At 44.4% G+C, this 20,477-nt stretch overlaps 1 long non-coding RNA gene across 1 annotated transcript in view; it reads right to left on the minus strand.

The window, feature by feature from the left end:
* LOC146844054 (uncharacterized) overlaps positions 1-16,673 on the minus strand; it is a 97,364-nt gene extending 80,691 nt beyond the window's left edge. Inside the window, exon 1 of the long non-coding RNA XR_014981118.1 lies at positions 16,581-16,673. This is a non-coding gene — a long non-coding RNA (uncharacterized LOC146844054). The remainder of the gene's footprint in view (positions 1-16,580) is intronic.
* Positions 16,674-20,477: the final 3,804 nt, after the last annotated feature.

Raw genomic sequence — 20,477 nt, forward strand, 5'->3', positions numbered from 1 at the left:
CATGTTGACCGTGTGTTCACAATCAGCAGTCTAATTTCCATACTGCTGTTGCACTTTTTTTTTATGCCTGCCAGTGGGAGCAAGCCAATAAAGTTAGATCCATTTGCTACTCACTAGGTAGTTTTAAATCACATTTATTTTTTACTTTGTGCTGCGATTTTTTGCATTTTACCTTATTCATCACGGGACCAGAGAGTGTAGCAGCTTCTACTTTAAAACATCCCTGAGCTCCTCCCTCACTGTGAGGAGGTTGTAGCCCTCAGTGGAACTAGGTTTTTCCACTGAGAGGAGATTCCCAAATGATGAAGCATGTCACCTTTGGTGAGTGAGGGTAATCATCCTAAAGGGATATCTCTCCTTTAGTGAGAGTCGATACCTTAACATAATCTGTCACTTCAAACACACGTCGTAAGCTTAGACCCAAGGAGTTTTTGTGTTATAGTATGTTGTAAGCAGGGGACACCCTCCTTGCAGGTCTTTAAATTCAGTCCCTTGGACCCTCCACACTCTGTTTTTGTTGTTACTACAATACCAGCAGCAGCCTAACACCTGCGTTATGAATGGCCTGTAGCGTTTACAGAATTCTTTTCTGAATGTTGATAAGGTGTTGCAGGGATTCTGCTTATACACAGAACTATGCGTAGAACCCCAGGACCTCAGTGAGTTGTGGTGTACCAGAAACTCACCTCAGAACCCAGAACTCAGTATCCGGCTAGCATAAGTGTCCCATTCGTTATCCGAGATTTAGCTCGGCGGTCCCAATGAAAAGACAACCCAGAACAAGCGACTCAGTGTACTCTCAGGAATGGTGGGAATCGGAAATACCTGTTCGTATATTATTCTCACATCAGTCCACAACAAGAATCAACAGAGACACGGTGAAAATAAAAAGAGTTTATTTTTATAGACCACGTGTCCTAATATGCAGTACTTTGGCTAATACAAGCAGACAAATGATTAAAATTAAAACCATCAACATAGTTACAATTCCATAGAATATAAAAGGGGTAATCATGTTATAATGACAGTGGATACTACCACTTTCCCTTTACTAAGAAGCTAATATTATTATTATGCTAATAGAAGGTCTCTTAGGCTTGAATAGGGGACCCCATACCTCAAAGATCAGCTTAGTGAAATCACATCACAGGAGCATCAGGAGTCTTCTCGCAGGAAGGCTCGTCTTCGGTCTGAATAATAAACATGATGTCTGTGATATTAAAAGCACCAACTTTCAGGTATGTGCAGCTGCTCGTGTGTTATGACTAAATAGTGGGTCGATCAACCTAGAGTGGAAAACATGCATTGTCTAACAACTCAGACTGTTTGTCACATCGTGTGCAGACCAAGGTCGCTGCGCAGAGCTCGGGATGGTAACAACAGATTGCTCTCGTGTGAGGCAAAACTCGAGTCAGCAGTTTGTTTAAGCAATAACATGTGAATGCAGTGTCGTGTGCAAAGGCAGCAAGATGGCTTTCTAACTTCTAACGTGGTTATGCTAACTTAACAATGTATTTACGTATTAAGGGAGTCCTTACTACATGCCCCCTTGATCGAAGCACTACTTAGTATGCAAGAAAAGAGAGAACGCAGAGCTCAAGCGCGACAGAGCAGAACAAGGCGTATCCAATTTAAAAAACACTGACCAGTTCAGGCAAAGTCCGCATAGGAAAAAAACCAAAGGTGGAAAGAAAAAACAAAAAACCTCAAACGTGCCGTGGGGGGTGAAAAAATGAAAAAACGCCTCACCGGGCAGAAGTGCTGTCGTACAAGGACCATTCAAGACACGTGAGGAAAACACAGTGGACGATAGTTCACTCAATCCATGAAAGTATATGCAGCATATGTGGCCACTGCTTCCAGCAGAAAATCATTGGCACGGCCACTGAAGGTTTCAGCCATCCAGTTAATCAAAGAAAAGGAACATACATGTTCTTCTATTAGCGGAGCCTCTAGCACCATCAGAGGGCAACCAGCGTGTACTTCCAAATAACACATATCCAAGAAGTCATATGCCGCTCTCACGATGTCCCAATTACCCAGGATACCATGCGCCGCACAGCAGGCCATAATCCGAACACCAGAACAGGCAGACTCGTGAGACACTAAGGGCCTCATCAGTCGATCATAATCCGGGTCCGGAGACACCATGTTGGTTAAGCACAAATCCATAGGCCATTCAAAGGGACAATCTAGGCAGTGGAAGACAGGTTGCACGCAGGTGAAGTAGGAATACCGGAAGGATAATCCATATGCCAGGCTCAAAGTCGCCAACGGCAGGACACCATATTAATCAAGCATCCTGTCACGAAGAAGCTGCAGGCAGGACAGGCTGTCGTGTGGCACAGAAAGAGCATCCATTCCGCAAGATGAAAAGTAAAAGTAGCACACCTGCCACTAGCGCCAGAATTAACGGGACACCTCCAAAGACGCTCGAGAAAATAGAATGAAAAAATGCCGGAATCACACCAAAAATAGTTTGGAAAGAGGTCACGAGGCCCGAGCCCACAAGTTTAAAAAAATGAGCCAGGCCAGTCGTGGACGAGGCATTGAAAATTGTTTGGATCAAAGCTCCAAAATGCAGGGGGAGGTCAGTATTCAAAAGTGCCTGTACCTCAGTGCGCGTATTTGCTACGTGAAGGACAAATGTTTCCCGGGAGGAAGTCAATGGCACCTCCTTTTGGGACAATAGCGCTCTTATTCTGCTCATCTTGTTGAACTCTGCTTTCAAGGTTGGAATCGAAGGCCAGATAGAAGCAACTAGCCTCCCATGCGGGGGTGGAAACAGAACGTTATTGCAGCAGACAACCCTCTGTGTAACAGTTACTATATACGGGATCCCTATTAACATCCCGCAGCAAGCTTCATTATTTAAAATTAAATAACTACCGTTTGCAAGCAGCGTGAAAGATGGCGTAATCACTGGTACCGGGATACCTTTGAGGACGCAGGCCAAATTCGGGGCGTGTACATTGCAAGCTCCGTGCAACTGAATGTGCTTACATACAACAGAATGATCAGGTGACGTTGTACATTCTTCACCCTTCAGATAAACCTCAGTACCGTCCCTTGTACATCTATACGTAAAGGGGAGGGACCAGACTTCATGTATGAAAGCGGTACCCAGCTGTTCATATCTACCCAGAGCATAGTGTTTCATACAAGAGGTAAATTTAAAAAGTGCGAACGGTAGAGTTATCAATCCGTGTAAGAGCCACACAGCGGAATCGACTTCCGCAACAGAGAAAGGTAACGGCTCCAATTTTTCAATATGCAGCAAGGAATATGTAGCATCCTTCATGGACATGAACTGCTGTTTGTCAGTAAGGTTAAAGGGAAGAAATAAAGATGTTGTATTCAGATAGTCCCAAGGGACCTTCCCTGCCTTCAATGTTTGTAATGTCCATGCAAACAGCATAACAGAACGCAACTGGTTTTGACCATGATACAACACAGACATATCATCCTGCACAATGTCCACAATTGAAGAAACAATATTATCTAATGTATAAATGCGAGAAGACAGAGTGCTAATGCTGTTATCAATAACTGCCAATACTTTTTCCATATTAGCCTGATCAATAGCTCTCAATCTTGAAGCTGCCTCAACTTGCGACAGTTTCCATACTTCGTTGTAAATAGCATACGCCCATCTCCTGGATCTGCCACCCACAGGACCTTTAACAAAATCATTCAAATCTATTTTGTCATGTAATTTTGATAAATGAACTTTGACAGATGCCAAGGTGGAATGTCGCAGCCAGGACTGACACAATTTCCCTACAGAGTATGTAGTTACTGTATGTGACGACTCAAACCGGGGGTCCACGCGATCTTGAGTAAACCCCGGTTTTAGTCCTAGAAAACGACGTTGACAGGTATCAGAACTGCTTTGCCAAATTAACCATCCCTCACTATTAAATTTCGAAATATTGAAAGATGAATTAGAAACTAATAACTGCAAAGCAGGAAGGGACAGATCTGTGTGATTATTCCAATTAGGGTAAGCACCCAGATCCGGCACAGAAGGCGAATTTAGTTTTTTAGAAGTGGCCAATCCGAAACAGGTGGTTTGGAAGATGGTTGCATTTAAAAACAACATATGATTTGGTACTAGACAGGCACGGTGTAAAGCTTCAGTTCCCTGAACCTGCCACGGTTTGGAACCCCAAACCGACTTAAGATCAATAGTAGCCTTCCATAGATCATAACCTTTGATTGACAACTCATCCATAAAGGACTTAGAATATAGCAATTTGGTGTGTGTCAGTCGAACCTTAGAGGCAGACTCAGGCATAACTTTAAAATAAAAGGATGCCGGGGCTGAAACACTGAAATCAGTAAAATAAGTAAACTTATCAACTAATGTATGTGAACTGCCAAACGAGGGGGTGGGACAGTGTTCCCACTGGGTAAAATTTACAAAATTTCTAAATGTATTCGCTTTATGCAGGAAGTGATTGCCATAATGTTGAAAACAATACTGTTCCGCATAATTAGCCGCATTCTCATACAAATCTTCAGCATCAAAGGCGGCATAATATTTCAAATCTGAAAACAGTGCTTCAATGACGTGTACATCCCAATAGTCAGAACGTATGTTCTGTTTAACTACATCACCCATAGAAACACGAAATACATTAGGCACATTAATGACCTCTGTAGGCCCATGAATTTGAAATTTCACTGCATCCCATGCGATTCCATCCATGACGGGCCAGGCAGTAATATTCACAAAAGTCTGGTCCCTTTTCATGAAGTGGGAAGAGGAGTGGGGGGCCAAAGTTCCATTGATAAGTCTAATTGTCGATCTCTCTTTGAGATAATGGCCATCCACCAAACGGAAGAAAACTACAACAAATCCAATGGACATGAACAAAAAAATACTGAAAAGCAGCAACCAGATGTATGTCCAAGGGGCTATCAAAAAATGTCTCTTAAACCAACTTACAAAAACAGCAATGTTCGATGTGGGAGTTGCGGGCAAAGAGTTAGTGTCAAAGGAAAAACGGGACTGGTCAAGTGCCGTAGATTGTAAAACAGGCGAGGGTCCACGTGTAGGATAAGCATACTCAGTCTCTTCGGGCAAACCACCAGCCGGTGCTATCAGCAAGGGATCAGTAACTGAATGCATCTCGATGGCAACATCAGACAAGGTGTTAGAAGCAGGAACCAACATTGAATCTCTTTGTATTGTCTGGCATGAAACTGCCGGAGTCACACTAAGAAGTATCGGCCACTCGCTGAAGTTTGACATTGTCAATAGAGATGTACCTGTTTTCTTTGCGACCAGGAAGTGGAGGTAAAATGACTGTTCTTGTACCCTGCACTCCAAGCACTGGAACCGGTGCACGATAAGAGGGGCTGAACTCCTTCTTGTTCTCCACCTTCTCACGGACCAGATCTCCAACTCGGGGTAGCCAGCCGACTACCGGAATCTGAACCTCAGCTTCAGATGTGGAGGGCAAATGTTCTTTCGAAAGAGAGTCTCTGGCTTCTTGTAGAGTCTGCAAAACAGCACAGTGATCATCTACGTCAAAGGGTGCGGTCGACGCCGCAATGTCTAGACCATCAAGGTCTGGAACAAACATTCTGATTCCGAAGAGCATCATGTACGGGGTCCGCCCACCCAGAGACCTTCTAGGGAGATTATTAAGTGCACGTTGAACGTTATACAAATGGGCTAGCCAGTTCCGGCCTGTGCCTAAAACACGTGCTGTCAATGATTGCTTTAAGTCACGGTTCATTCGCTCCACCACACTATTACCCTCAGGTCGGTAGGGAGACGAAAATTTGACTAGGACCCCCAAATTTCTCATAGCCTCCTTGTAAGCCTTAGAGGCGAACGCAGGGCCCTGGTCAGAATGGAAGGTACCACACGCAAAAGTTCCCACAAAGACACGCAAATCCCTGATGACAGTCCGCGAGTCAGCACTCCTTTGTGGCCATACCCATAGAAAACGTGTGCACGAATCCACTGCAACCAAGATATACTTGTACGCAGTATCAGAAGAAAAAGGACCGCAGTGATCTAAATAAACACAACCAAATGGCTTATTAGAGATGTACAGCTGTGTCTGTGGCGGGCGCGCAACAGTAGAAGGTTTAATCTGTTGGCAAATGTCACAATCAAGAACATAAGCGCGCGCTTGTTTATATAAACCAAACCACCAGTAACGTTGTTGTAGCAGAGATATTGTAGCTGACACACCGGCGTGGGCTGACGCCAACCCCTCGTGCGCAGCTAGGATCAGTGCTGGTCTGCAGTCCGCGTTGGGAATAATTCTGTCACCAACGTCGTTAATCCTCACTAATGGGACGTTATCAGGACTTAAATGATAAATATACCGAGAGGGAAAACCCTTCGGGTAATCACCTCCCTTCTCTGTAGCAGCAATAGCTGCCAAGATGTCATCATCAATCCTACTTTTGGATCTTGTAACCGCTGCCACTAAGTATGTAGCCACTGCTGTTTTCGCTGCCTCGTCAGCTAAGCTGTTGCCGACAGCATGGACACCAAGCCGCTGGTGACCAAGAGTGTGAATAACACTCACGAGAGGGAGACTTTCTTTAAAGTCTGCCACTCGAACCCATAGCGTTTTATGCTTAATTGTGCTACCTTTCGTGTCTCGATAATCATTCTGAGACCAGAAGTGTAAATTGTCATTGTAGGACTGGACACAGTAGAAGGAATCACTAACAATAAGAGTAGTGACTCGGGGATCAGCAAACTCCAGTGCAAGCACCAGAGCCCGGAGCTCCGCTAATTGCGCGATACAATCACCCAATGACTGCGTATGCACTGCATCAGATTGGAATTCACCATTTACGAATGTACCTACGACAATTGCGCAAGCCGCTGAATAAGCGTGCTTCGATCCAATTGCGGGTTGCGCAGACCCGTCAGTGTATATGACACAATGGTATTCTTCGAGCGGGCGCAAAGACAGAGGTGCCGGATGAACGAATTCATACTGCAAGTACTCTTGAGTCTGTAATGAGGCATCAAAGATGTAAGTGACATCTGGCGACGTCAGTGTTGTGGCCCATTGTATCCACCGTGGATGCAAAGCTTTAGAATTTGGTACACTTGCTTTAGTCACTGCCTCTAAAGCAGGATATGGTGTTACAACCAGAATCTGTTTCCCATGCGACAGTGCGCGTTCCTTGAGGATCGCCATCTGCACAGCAGTCAGAACTTTTTCGACCGTGGAAAAACGTAATTCAGCAGAGGTGTACAAGTGGGATTTGTACGCAATGGGGACTGTGTCGCCCTCATTAAACGTTAAGTACGTGAACCCCACCGCGCCTGGTACTATCCTTATTACCAGGTTAGTGCGGTTATCACGTGTCAGCAAGTATTGTGAAGCAAGAAGGTCAGCCTGTAAAGACTGTAAAATTGCAGAGTGTTCTAGCTGCCAGCTAGACCTCGAAAACGAAGGTTGTACCAAGGCGTAAAGCGGCTTGATACGCTGGGCATAATCACGAATGTACGTACGGCCGAAATTCAGAAAACCCAGCAGAGATTGTAATTTCTTCAGTGTCGTAGGAGCACTTAAGCGTGCACACTTCTCCAGAAAGGGGGGGGCTAACCCCTTACCTTCATTGTTGAGCTCGTAGCCCAAAAACAACACCGTATATTCTGCGATGTGTGACTTCGCAAAATTAAATTTGTAGCCATAGTCTGCAAAACTCACGATAATATTGTCGACCCGAGACAGATGTGGCTTAAGCTCATCATCCGTAAGATAGATATCGTCAACATAGGAGTATGCTTCGGGGTCTATTCTTTCTAAGAGAGAAACCACGCGAGCAGAAAAGACGCCAGGGCTATTCTTGTAACCCATGGCCAATCTTGTAAACTGTTTTTGTTTGCCGCCCGAAGTAAACGCCGTCCACTGGCTACTCAGTGTGGACAGGTTGTGGCTAAAAAAGCCATTGGAAATGTCAAGTGTCGTTTTAAACCTTTTACGCACGAGACTGTCGACCAAAGCCGAGCTATGTGTATTTTGTACCGCGCAGGTCCGGCAATGGGAGTTTAGGTGCCGGTAATCCAAAACTAAACGGTACGAGCCGTCAGGCTTCGTTACAGTGAATAAAGGGTTATTCATAGGGGACACACATGTTTCAATAACACCCTGATATTCCAATTGTTCAAGGATTGCCGCGACGTGGGGTCTCGCTTCACGACGCATAGGATATTGAGGTTGAGGCTGGGGCATAGACCGCAATGGAATCTCATGGCAGGGGGACAATCTGTCCCATCCCACCTGAGTACGATACACCGCCGGCGCAAGCGCAAGCGCCCACTCCTCAGCATACACTTCAGCTTGGTCCTTAGGCACTGTGTGCGCAAAGGATGGGAGGATTACTTCCTCCCCTCTAGGAGCCTCTAAAATGAAAGCTGGGGGCCAATCTGCCTCCGCCAGGAGGATATCATGGGTGGTGGTCAGATTATCCCAAAAAATCCCCTTTATTGTACGTTGTATGTCACCCTCAATTAATAAGACTATTTCATAAAGTCTGTCAGGGGGTGCCACTCTGGTGTCAGCTGTTTCAACAGTAACCGATATATCAGTTGCTGTCACCGCCAGAAATGGACGCAGAGCTTGACGGACTATGGTAATTTCCGCTGCGCTGTCCAGGAGCGTCAGCGCCCATGTCCGGTTCCGAAGCTGTGTCCGCACTATCTGAGGCATACCTTGCCGTCAGAGCCGCCACTTTCTTCTTCTGAAACGGGGGTCTTTGTCTTGCAAATTCGTCCTGCTTGCCTTTACCTTCAGTCTGTCGGGGTTGGTCACGCTGTTGTGGAGCACCCCGACCTTTGCCACCGCCTCCGCCACCGGACTGTGTAGCCGATGTTTCCTGTGAAGAACGAGGAGAGCGCTGTTCAGAAACCTGAAATCTATCAGGAGACTTTATAGTAGCACGATCGCGCAGATCATAAGTGCGTTCACTACTTGACTGTACGGGAGAGGCAGGCCGAGAGCCCTGTTTCTGTTGCTGCTGCTTTCCCTGTTGTTTAAACTGCCATTTTTGTTTTGGAAAAATGGGTCGTTCGTCCTTACCAGACGTTTCTGCCTTACCCTGCTGTTTTAGATCGGGATTCTTTATGACAGGCTTAACTCCTAAAGAGCTACGACCTAAATCCCGATATGCCTCTGCGATTATTTTCGCAAATTCCTGCGGTTTGTCCTCCTCGGCAACTCGCTTCAGTTCATTACGAACCTGGAAATGCAAAGCATCCCCCTTTAGGTTTCCAATTATCATGGTAGCCACCAGGTCAAATTGACCGAGGAGCCGCATCCCTAACTCTATCGCAGACTCCGCACCATGGTTCTCTTGAACTCTTTTGATAACGGAGGGCAGCTGCAACATAGACGGAGTGCCAAAGCACTGCGCGTACGTCGCTGCAAAGACCTTGCCCCAATTTACACAATCGTCTATGTGGGGGACTAAGTCTTTAGGCAAACTAATGGTGAGGATCCTGTGTTTCTCCACAGGAGTAGTATTCGGGTATACCGCTTCTATTTGGTCAAATTTTTCAGCAAGCCAAAAGGGGAAATCATCCCTATTTTGGGGGCGCTTGCCCATAACAGAATTAACCATAACAGGACTAATGACCACCGCGTGGTGATCAGTAGGCTGCCCCGCAACAGCAGGTGCCCCGCCTGCACATTGCGCGACACGTACTGCACCAACGCCCTATATACCGTAATTAGGGCAGTGTGCAGTACACGCAACTCAGCCACCGTCACTGTGAGGTAACGGGGATGAGGCGTAAATCCGGCTAGTACCGGCCAAGTGGCCCCCGCAATTGATAAAGGGCCCATTCTCGGCGGTATAACCACATGGGGAAGGGAGCCATTAAACCAAATAAGATGCTGCCAAGCAGATATTGGTATTTCCTGTGTCCTATACGGCGCATAGTTCGCTGGCACGGCAGCGGCAGTGTAAGAATGAAAGGTGTTATCATCCCCTACCGCCGGAATCGTCACCCATGAGTAGAACAACTCATAGGGATGAGCCGCATCGGCTCCCACCACAAAGATGACGTCCATACCAGTGTCCGGCACCCCATACTGCGTCAAATGACGTTTCAGAGCTGCACGGCTATGCGCCGCAATATCTACAGCCATAAGGACAAGCCACACTTGAGTTATCCAGTAGCACAAGGGTTCAATAACCTTTTTAATTATCAAGCTTGAAGAAACCTATATCAATAGAAACAGGTAGGTTTAAATCCGTCAGACTTGTTATCCGGAAACAAGAATGAGGGTGTTGTGGACAAACGCGAGCACTACTAAGGCGTTTCAACTCATAGACCAAACGTTAGGTGCGCCATGTTGCAGGGATTCTGCTTATACACAGAACTATGCGTAGAACCCCAGGACCTCAGTGAGTTGTGGTGTACCAGAAACTCACCTCAGAACCCAGAACTCAGTATCCGGCTAGCATAAGTGTCCCATTCGTTATCCGAGATTTAGCTCGGCGGTCCCAATGAAAAGACAACCCAGAACAAGCGACTCAGTGTACTCTCAGGAATGGTGGGAATCGGAAATACCTGTTCGTATATTATTCTCACATCAGTCCACAACAAGAATCAACAGAGACACGGTGAAAATAAAAAGAGTTTATTTTTATAGACCACGTGTCCTAATATGCAGTACTTTGGCTAATACAAGCAGACAAATGATTAAAATTAAAACCATCAACATAGTTACAATTCCATAGAATATAAAAGGGGTAATCATGTTATAATGACAGTGGATACTACCACTTTCCCTTTACTAAGAAGCTAATATTATTATTATGCTAATAGAAGGTCTCTTAGGCTTGAATAGGGGACCCCATACCTCAAAGATCAGCTTAGTGAAATCACATCACAGTAGCATCAGGAGTCTTCTCGCAGGAAGGCTCGTCTTCGGTCTGAATAATAAACATGATGTCTGTGATATTAAAAGCACCAACTTTCAGGTATGTGCAGCTGCTCGTGTGTTATGACTAAATAGTGGGTCGATCAACCTAGAGTGGAAAACATGCATTGTCTAACAACTCAGACTGTTTGTCACATCGTGTGCAGACCAAGGTCGCTGCGCAGAGCTCGGGATGGTAACAACAGATTGCTCTCGTGTGAGGCAAAACTCGAGTCAGCAGTTTGTTTAAGCAATAACATGTGAATGCAGTGTCGTGTGCAAAGGCAGCAAGATGGCTTTCTAACTTCTAACGTGGTTATGCTAACTTAACAATGTATGTACGTATTAAGGGAGTCCTTACTACAAAGGATGGCATTGCAGTAGTCTAGCTTTGATTCAATGAGAGCGACACAGCAGTTTTCTGTAGTTTCTCGGAATAAAAGGGAGAACGTTCCTAAACAATTTCAACATGTAAAAAGACGCAGGTGTGATGTGATGTGATTATTCTGACCTTCAAATTGATTTGAAAATTTATAGAACGCGCAATTGCCCGGAGGCGTCTTGGCGCTAGGGGTCGATTTGACAAAGATTGCCGAAAAGGTAATGAGCTGACTTAAGAGGAGGGTGCCAAGTTCATGGGGCTTTCATATCGGAGACCACAAGGAGGAATTCCTACCAAATATCATGATTTCAGTTTTAGAGAAGTTTTGTTTTAAGCAGTTTTTGCTCACCCATCTCCCTATGTACAGAATGCAGTTATAAAATCGTGTGTCAATGACGACTGGGTTTCTAGCCACCAACACCACAATTTGGGTGTCATCTGCATAGGACACAAGCATGAAGCCATATGATTTGATCAGAGTCACCAGTGTGGAGTCGCATGAAGGTTAAACAAGGAAGGGCTTAAAGCCGAGCCATGTGGGACTCCACAAGGCAGGGTGAAAGGGGGTGAGCTGAGATTATCCAGAGCCACCACCTTCTGTTGTCCTGAGAGAAAAGATTTTCTGTAAATTTTTCAAAGTCTCAAGCCTTGTGGTGAAGCATTTTACAGATATTCTCCATCCAAAAAAAGAGTTTCATGGGAGCACAAATTAAGATGTTAGCTTTGTGTGTTATTTTATAACAAATGTAGTCACTGGTATGAAATGCCAAAAATGTAGGAACATAGAACAGTCCCTGGTTCATGTACCTCATCGCAGTGAAAGCTTTGATTGTGCTCTTATCCCTAGATCTTGCCTTCTTATTTGCTATTCTCTCCAATGGTCAAACATTACACTTAGTCTGGATTGAATTTAGTTACTGCATATCCTTGGATTAACAGTGTCATGTGTATTTCTATAGCTGTAGTATTTCACATCTAGGTCTGTTTTGTGTATTGAAATTAGGTGGCATATACATATTGCTGATACAACTTTAAGAAATGTAAGTACTTCTTCTGAAAGTCCAGTTTATTTTTTACTATCATTGTGACACAATTGTTTACAGTGTCCTCATGTTATTGACCTTCCATTTCAGGAGTGTTGAAGCAGTTTCAATGCTTTTTTTAGAGTGTCTCTTTCCAAAGGGGTTAATTTCTGATATTTATCTATTTACATGAATCTCATTGTGTGTTTTTACTTGCTAAAAGTGTCATTTGAAGTGTCACACATTTGTTGACAGTAGAATGCTTCTCATACAATACACGCATTGAATCCATGGTAATGTCACACATAAGCTATGGCAAGGGCATGCATGTGGTTTCAGTGGTCTCCTTTTTCTAGGTTTTCTCAGAGTTCTGTGGTGCTCTGAAGATGAGAGAACATTCCTGCAAAAGATGTCAATTAATAGAATACACGGGGGCAGAAACTGCTAGAGTGCTTGACATCAACAGATGCATTTTGTAGAGCGCTACCATCAAGCTCTAACCTTAACAAATGCAGCCCTTTAGTTTCACTTATGAAATGCTTGATAGTCACTGGAACGCCAACACTAAATGCCAAACGCAGGAGATGCACAGCCATATATTAAAATATGAAAAGAAGTAGTGTTGGACCTTTTTGCCTGTGCGAAGGATGGACACGGTGTAGTGGAAGGTGGAAGACCCTCTTGCCAAATAAAGAGCGAGAGAGAGAGAGAGAGAGAGAGAGAGAGAGGGAGACAGCCTGAATGCCACATTAACACAGAGCTGTGAGGTCGTCAGTAGGAACAGTGGCAATAGAATGAGAGGCGAGAGGCATGGTAGAGCACATCCCCAAAGATCAAAATTAACACCTGCCTAAAAGGAACCATGCTGTTTGCAATCTCAGGGCATGCAGAGCTGCAGAGACAGAAAAGTAGCAGCTTGATTTCCCTACACTCGTGGGATATTAGGGGAGAGTGCCCTGCCTGTATTATGGTGACTCACAGGCTGAAATAGAGAGGTCTGGACAGCTAGGATCAGAACCCAGTGTGTCTTAATCCCTATCAACGAGGTGCAGGCTGGACTGAAAGCAGCAGGTAACAAGGATGACAAAGATATTATAGGGTTCCCAGCAAAAACAAGTAGGAAGTAGTGCTCAGGTCCCACACCTGGCTCATTACTATATTTAGGCTCAGCAAGAGAAGGGGGTTGTGTAAATCTAAGCTAGTGTTCACGAGTACATGTAATGGTATTTCTGTTTCTGAATGACTTCCATGACATAGGACGCCTTACTAAGAGTGGAGAAGGCTATATGGTCCTGGTGTAATATTGAATGAATGATAGAATAAAATTGGCAATCCGAAGGGGTAAATCCATCTCAGTAGCCATATATGAGGCTGAACTGGACCTGCCAGATAGTAACATCCGGCTGTCATGCCCTTCATTGGCAGCAGGTTGTAAAGTATGTTTGTAAAGAAGCTGAACTTGCAGGTCACATACTCCTTGATAGCTCATGGGTTTAACTCACCCACAGACAATCTAGCAAACTGCAGGTCAAAGGTTCTACTCTCAGTAAGGCAGTGCATGCAGTTACACCTGGCATCTGACTGATTCTGCCCCAGCCATACCGACATCTGAGCCATATGACTATATCTAAATGTACAAATTTCTAGCTTTGTATAGTGACCAACACAGCTTTCTTATGAGTGCTAAGAAATTTCACTTTTGGAAGATCAGATGCCTGAGGCACATAAAGTACACAGCTTGCTCAGATTTACTCATATGGCAAAGGTTGTGGAGTAAAAGACGCAGCTGCCAGCCACGGAGGAGTAGTATGTTGGCATCGAGGGGGGATTGTGACTATTGTTAAGAGAGAGAGGAGAGATGTGTGGTGGTACCACGGACAACAGAAGAGAAGCAGGGTGGGAAAGACGAACACCATGGACAATCAGACCTGCCAACTCACACGGTGAGAGACTCCTTTCACAAACATTGCTCCCCTGTCCACCACCGACAGAAAGACTGATGGTCAGTCCCCGTATAACCACTGCCTGCCAGTAAAGAGAGCCTTTCAGCTGCTGCCCTCCCCAATGCCCCTCACTACGTCTATGCCCCTAGGTCGGCAGCGCGAGGAGCTCAGAGCAGACTGCAGACTGCTGCAGCTGCTTTAGAGAGTGAGACACACAGCTCTCTACTGAAGAGCTGAGGGGGCCCCTTCATCTACTCACACTGGCAGTCCTCTACCCAGAGCCTGCTGGCTCTCAAGCGATCGTACTTTTAACACTTCTGCCCGCCAAAGCTGCTAATTGCTACCAACCTGTTCTGTATAAATTACTTTCCTTCAAGAAATCTCAAAAGAGATCAGTGGCGAGAGATGTGCGGGCGGCACCAAAAGGACAATGGAAGAGAAGGCGGGTGAGAGAGGGCAACACCATGAACAAAGGAAATGAAGGAGGGTGGGTGCATACAAGGGGGCAAGTTAAGCACTGATACTACGCAAATTAAGCGAAAGCAGTCCATTAGAAACCTGGTCATCATAGAGCCGGCTTCTGCACAGGTAATGCCTTGAGATGGGGATCCTGCAAGAGGAATGGATATGTGGCTGGGATACGCAGCTGAGGCCCTCCAATGACGGGAAGGTGCCAGCTATTCTGGCATGTTGGACTAGTGAAAGTAGAGAAAGTTTAGGGATAGCGACCGTGGGGGCAGGTGCATGAAAGTGTGAGGATGACAGGTGGCCAGAGGTTGATGCAGACCAGCCAGCTCACACAGTGCCACAATGTGTTACACAATATCAGCTCCCTTCACACAGTAAAGAGCAAATATCACACTGTGAAAGGAAAGACAAGATGGAAACCACCGCAAAGAGTAGATATCTAGCTCATCTTTCAAGGCTTTGAACAGGCACCAGCCTCAGCAAGCTTTTTTTAATTTTTTTACAAAAGGAGGGTTTGGGGGAAAGGGGTGCACATTGGCACTTCTTGGCACCCTCTAAGGTCCCACCGCCTTCTCACACAATGACTTTTTTCTTAGTTCTTAGTTGGCAGGTCTGGGCCATGAATGCCAAATGCAGGTGGAGCTATGTATGCTTCGGTGACCTGCGGTTGATTCCCGGCAGGCTCCATCAAAGGTGTGTCTGGACCATGGATAACAGAGGGCTGTGGATGAATGTATGGTGGGAAGACATTTACCAGGGCACCAGTAAGGGTAGCTGAAATTATATGCATAGGGTAGTGCAGTTCAAGCATTGGGGCATATTTTATGGCCTGGTAAAGATGGAGTAAGGTAATGCCTTGCTCTGCATGGAAGGGGCGTTCCATGGATGTTGCTGTGAGTGACCCCCCACGCAAAACCCCTGGCTTTTGACACTGCCCCAGATTTACAACATAGCGTAAATCTGGGGAGTGCCAAAACTAATGTTTTGCCAAAGCATTTCTCCTCATTTTAAGCTCTTTCCACATGTGCTGCATTCTGCAGCAGACATAGAAGTAGGAAAATGCCTCCTTTGATTGTTTCTGTGCAGGAAGGTGTCCCTTACTGCACAAAAATAATCATGCCAACAACACAGACACCCTAGCACCATGGTGCAAGGGTGCCTGCATTAGCGCTCAGCTGCAGTTTGGGCCCCGGCAGAAAGGACAGGAATGTGCTGCAACTTGTAGATTCGCTGCATTGCTGCCTTTTTCCTTTGCCGTGGTGTGGTGCAGCTAGAAGGCTTGCAGTGCTGCCCAACGCCAAAATATTGTAAACATGCCCTTCATCTGTATCCACATCTGCCAACCCTGGATTGAAAAAGGAGGAATGGAGGCAACAATTCCTTCTAAACATGAATTCCTCTTTTCAGGCATTGAGGGTCACCAGCAATGAGAAACTCCTATGCAGCCCTTCACTGTCAGGGGCCTGCCATTATAATTGCTTTAATGGTAATTACATTATGGTAATTACAGTGGGTTGCCCCTGACAGTGATCTTCAATGGAACTATTGCAGCAGGGGAGCTCTTGTGTGACAGTTGCTTTGCTTTGAAGTAGACTGTTTGGAGTCTTGGCAATGTATGTAAATTATTGCAGTTAGTATTAAGTTTGATACATTGCCAGGCCCCTCACAGTACTTCAAAATACAAATGTGCTTTTTGATTTTCTTCCTGCCCACAGAGCAGCGGATCAGCAACAATTCTACTCGGGTGGGAAAAAACAGGCTAAATGACTGTGTTCTGCTTACCTCAAGGGAATTTCACCCACCTCTAGTCACACTGTCTTGCTGCCAAAGCCCCCCTATTAGTGCTCACCTGTGCGTGTCTTGTGGTTGTCGTCTACTGTCCTGGGCTCTCTCTGAATTTCTCACTGTGCCAGAGGCCGCGGCTTATATAAGACTGTAACTGATGATGAGGGCCAGTGACAAATAAACAAGACACACATTTTCAATAACACGCACGCTGGCATCTCAGTCTACCCAGCTGATCAGGTGGGGACGCTAGAAAGACGCTTGAATGCATCATCATTCCTCTTCTATTTGTGCTTCCCTATCATGTGTTTGAAGATGTTTGTTTTCAACGCTTCTGTAATATGCATATCTGGCTCAGTGAAATGGCCATGTGTCTTAGCGGCTATCACCACCATAGGTTCATGCCGGTATGTCTTCTGGAAACTAGAAAAGACGATCCGGACTCGTTTTTCTTCCAGTGCTCATCATAGGAAATATTCTAATTAAATGCTTATAAAGTAACAATTTGTAAAGTTTTTCCAGCTGAATTACAAATTAGAACCCAACAACCTAAACCAAAACCTATACTTTACTATACACCTAAACTGAAAACCTACACCTAAGCTTAACCTAATAATTTTACATTCAACGCATTTTCTCTACTTTGTTATATGTAAGTTTTGTTTTAATATAATATCTATGCTTTGGATTAGGTGTTTTGAAATATAGCCCATACAAATACTTTACAAAGTAGTTTAATCCTACCTTGCAGGCCTTGCTTGAAGTGTGTCAGCACTAGAGGTGACACATACAGTTCTGACAAAACACTTCAGTGTGATCCTGGGGAGCCCTCCACATTCCAACCCTGCTTTGACTATGGTATTGCAAACTTGTCCAATGAAGTTTGCTAAATCAACCAGGCAGTCCCTTTGGTGCTCACTCCCTAACGCAATGGCACGTTCTGTCCCTAACTCATTAACTTACACATTAACTCACCCACTCCCTCCCTCACTCACTTTCTCATTCCCATACTCACTCCCAAGCTCACTCGCTGATTCACTACGTACACACTCCATCGTATTGGACAACATATCTGACCCCTTACATCAAGAATAAACAGTGTCCCACAGAAATATAGTTTACTTCATTTATTATCAAAATATATTTTTTTCATTTTGTAAAAAATCTCATCACAAATGTATATACAATAAATGTGTCACTAAACAAGTATGGATGAAATACATACATTACATAAGAGCCCCAAACATGTACAGAAAGAATCATACAGAGTCTGTACATGTCTCCACACATAACATAAAGAAAATAACCATTTAATGTGAAAAAACACAAAGAAATGTCACATTGAACTTCAAAGAAAACACAAATGACAAATTACACACAATATACATACATAAACAACGAAGATTCGCCGACACGCGTTTCGGGGGTACCATGTACTTTAAACCATCCTTCATCAGGGCGCTGAGTTCATATTTTCATTCAGTGGTAAGGAGCCGTCCGTCACCATGAATATATTATTACGGGCTCTACACAATGTAAAATACTATATTCTGTGACAACAAGCAGACATAGTCAATCTATATATAATGTCTACATTTTATAATTAAAAAGAGAAAGGAGCAAGGTGACTAGAGGTACATCACAACCGCCTGTGTATTGTAGTACAGGAGAAACCATATCACCCAACATGCCATATAAATTGAAACAAATTGTGACAATATCCAAATCAGTGATACTTAGAAGAAAACAGATCCAAGATGAGCCCAATACAGAGGGGAAATCAAGGAGATAAAACAGAAAATGACCTACTTTCCAAAAACGAGCTAGTCCATATAAGTGAGACTAAATATGGAACACGGAGTCCTCGACTCAGGCAAGGGAGACTAGATATGGAACAGGGAGTCCACCACTTAGGCAGGACTGCCTTATCAAAATTAGGGTATCTATAGAAAATAGAGCAATGAGTTGAGGACCTGAGGGCCTGGTGGCACACTATGAAAAACGAAGTAGAGAAAAATAATACATACTATCTCTTTGGTGTCACATCGAGTGCCCTGGATACGCCTAGTCCAATGCGTGACGAAGAGGAGTTAAAAGATGAGGACTAGGGGACAAGAATGGACAGAATGCGATATGAATTGGAGATTCTACATGGTTCATGCAAAAGAAAAAAACAACTGCAATGGCCTTACATAAAATTCACCAGCAATAGCCTCAGGGCATGTCTCATAAGCTGCAGTACATCGTAAAAAAGGTTCTCAGGTGACTACCCGCTTCATAAAGACTGAGGGAAATTAAAGATATATTTAAGTATACACCCAAATGTATTGAACACTCCAGAAAACTGAAACCCACAATCTAAATATAAAGTCACACTTACATAAGATCAACTGGCCAATCCCAAGTGTGGGGAAATATAGTACTCTAAGAGATTTCCTTCGTGGACGCTGCCAACTCAGAGCATCAAATATATACAGCAAATGGAAGGAGCTGTAGGAAACAGGCAGATACCCAGTTAATTCTACACCGATATACACATAGTTCTAACCAAATAGAAGGAATCACATAGAAATGTGTCCCCTCCACCCTCTAAAGATCTAAGAAAGTGGCACGATCACTTACATCAAGCGGATTCCGCCAAGAATACGTATAACGGAGTCTAGGTGTGTGTCCTCCGAGGATACGATCGAAGTGCTAAGTTATCATCTGGCTTATATGCGGTCCCCAATGGGGTCACGGGGTGTAAATAGGCTCTAATTACAAAAACCTGCACCATGGACTACATCAGCGGCTACTTCGTAGGACAAGAGTATCCAAATGGCCACCATATTGGAGAGGTAAATATCCCGGACTGAGAAGGCTAACCCTATAGAGAAATAAGTATCCTCCTTCTATAGATTGGTCACAGCGATGATACAATAATAAAATAATGAAGGGATAATACCAGTCTATACGGGAACAAGTGTAAGTTTGTATATAAATAAATTCGGAAGTCCATGCTTATGACGTGTGTTGATACCAGTTAGTGGTCCTATATTTCAGAACAAAGTGTAATGAATCCTGTAAAAAATATATCAAAGGTTCAGCAACCAAAAAACAGCTAACTCACTCTCAGGGTAGAACAAGTAACTTAAGTAAGGTAGCTACTGTTCATAAGGGGGCGGCCATGTTGGAACCAGGCAAATGGACATGATCACAGAAGGTCTCACATTTTAAAAATGAAAAAAGTTAATAAGGTAAGCATAAAGTAAATAATGTGACTTGTGAAATTTCTTCTGAATAGAAAATGTATTCAATAACAGGAATGAGATCCAGCACATAGTAGGCACCTGGGACCCAGCAGGGTCAAAAAAGGAAAAATGTCAAAGATAAGGAGATCATATAGTAGGTATCTCCCAGGGGAGGGATTCATTAAGGTCTGTCTCGGCCGTCTGTAGGGTATAGATCCAGAACACCTCCCGTTTTCGTCTCAGGGCATCAATGTTGCCATCCTTAGGGTAATGTACTCATTCCAGAATAGTCCATTGAAGATCCTTTATTGAATGTTGGTGATCAAGCCAATGTGTATCCAACGGCGCTCCAATGTACTTGTTATTGATGGCAGATTTATGTACACTAAATCTCACCCTCATTTCCCTGCTGGTTTCCCCGACGTAGCTCTTTTTACAGGGACATAGGATAAGGTACACCACATTAGTGGTTCTACAATTCGTAATTTCTTTTAGCAGGAATTTTTTCTTTCCCCATTCCAGTGTAGTAGTAACTATGGCAAGGTCACATGCATGGCAATTGCCACATTCGTGTGTGCCAAGGATGAGATTGATTCCAGTAATGGTACGTTGAACAGCTTCTTTCCTGTCTGGCAGTATAGATTTGACCAAATAATTCCTTAGGTTTTTGTTCCTACGGAATGCAAAAATGGGTTTAGGTAGAGTACTAGTATGGCTGCCTGAATTAAGGA

This window comes from Triturus cristatus, chromosome 4_1 (genome assembly GCF_964204655.1).
Source record: "Triturus cristatus chromosome 4_1, aTriCri1.1, whole genome shotgun sequence".
In the NCBI taxonomy this organism is placed as follows: Eukaryota; Metazoa; Chordata; class Amphibia; order Caudata; family Salamandridae; genus Triturus; species Triturus cristatus.